The sequence below is a fragment of the Tupaia chinensis genome, unplaced genomic scaffold, assembly GCF_000334495.1.
Source record: "Tupaia chinensis unplaced genomic scaffold, TupChi_1.0 Scaffold000183_1, whole genome shotgun sequence".
Classification (NCBI taxonomy): Eukaryota; Metazoa; Chordata; class Mammalia; order Scandentia; family Tupaiidae; genus Tupaia; species Tupaia belangeri.
This window is the reverse complement of record NW_006159658.1, coordinates 652,618-654,325: the sequence shown is the minus strand read 5'-3', so window position 1 is coordinate 654,325 and position 1,708 is coordinate 652,618.

Below are 1,708 nucleotides of genomic sequence, written 5' to 3'. Positions count from 1 at the left end.
TTTCAAAAAAAAAAAAGTGTTAAACAAAGCAATTACCCGTGGATAATAAGACTTGAATGAACTCTAGTTAATATTCTGACGAGAATTTACAATTGGGGGTTGGCAAGTGGCGTGATGGTTGAGTGCACTGGATTCCCACATGACCAACCATGGTTCGAGTCCTGGACCTGGTGGCTTGATTCCTTTCTCTCTGTCCCTCTCTGGTCAAATTAAAATAAACAAATAAATAAAGTTAAATAAAATAATTCTTAATTTAAGAGAATTTACAATTGATAAAGAAATTTGACTGTAGTTGTGACATATACCAGTTTAACATAACCTATAACATACATGATAAATATCACATCATAGATTTCCAGGAATTTTAAATTATTTTGTAATACAATACATATATAAATACAGAATATATATATATATATATATATTTACAAATATATGTATAATTATCTTTATGTGTAACAAATATAATGTAAAAAAATTAAAATTATTCAATTTGACAATGTTTCCCATATCATTTTTAAAATATTTATTTATTTCCATTTCTTATTATTACTTTTTAATTTGACCAGAGAAAGAGAGAGAGAAAAAGGGAGAAAGCAAGCTGCCAGGTTCAGGACTCAAACCGTGGTCAGCCATGTGGGAATTCAGCACCCTGAACCACCACGCCACCTGCCGGCACCACCCAAATCATTTAATACATTAAAATAAACCTGATTGGTTTAATATTTGTCTTTTGGATATTTCAGGATCCCTCTGTAAACATCAAAAAGTTATTTTGAGGTCAAAAGAACAACTTAATTTAGAATTTGATTTGGGGGAAATCTTATCAAAGATAGAAAAGCTTAAATATTCGACTTGTTTGTAGAAAATGCAAGTTAAATGTTTTAAGCACCTTATGGATGGAAAAAGGTTAACTCAATGTTTGTTGGCATTAAAACCAAAAACAGAATACATGGCAGAATATAGTACTCAGATTTGACTTTTAGAGGTAAACAAAACAACCCAAAGACTAATATATGGATTATATATAAAATTTTCCTTTACAAGATTTTGTTATTATCACTTTTAGTTATAATTTTTATAACTGAACCATAAGAGAACCAAAAACTGGAGGCTGGCAGGTGGTGTGGTGGTTAAGGGAATTGGACTCCCAAATGGCTGACCATGATTCAAGTCCTGGACCTGGTAGCTTATTTTCTCACTTTCCTTCTCTGTCTCTCTATCTCTCACTCACTCTGTCCCTCTCTGGTTAGATTAAAAGCAATAAGTGAGGTTAAATAAAATAATTCTTTAAAAAAAAAACTAAACTTTAGAAAAATTAGCCTTATTAAACAGCACTTAAAACTTTTTTTTAAGGAGCTGGCAGATGGCATGGTGGTTAAGGGCACTGGGCTCCCACATGATTGACCCTGGTTCGAGGTCTGGACCTAGTGGCTTGCTTTCTCTCTCTCTCTCTCATTCTGTCCCTCTCTGGTCAAATTAAAATAAATAAAGTTAAATAAAATAATTCTTTTTTAAAAAACTTTTTTTAGCTATTATATCTTCATTACCTGTAAGAAAACAAAATATTAAAGAAGTCTAGTCACTGGGGCTGGCAGGTGGCATAGAGGATAAAGGCGTTGGATTTCCACGTGGCCACCTATGATTCAAGTCCTGGACCTGGTGGCTTGCTTTCTCACTTTCCCTTTCTCTTTCTATCTCTTGCTCT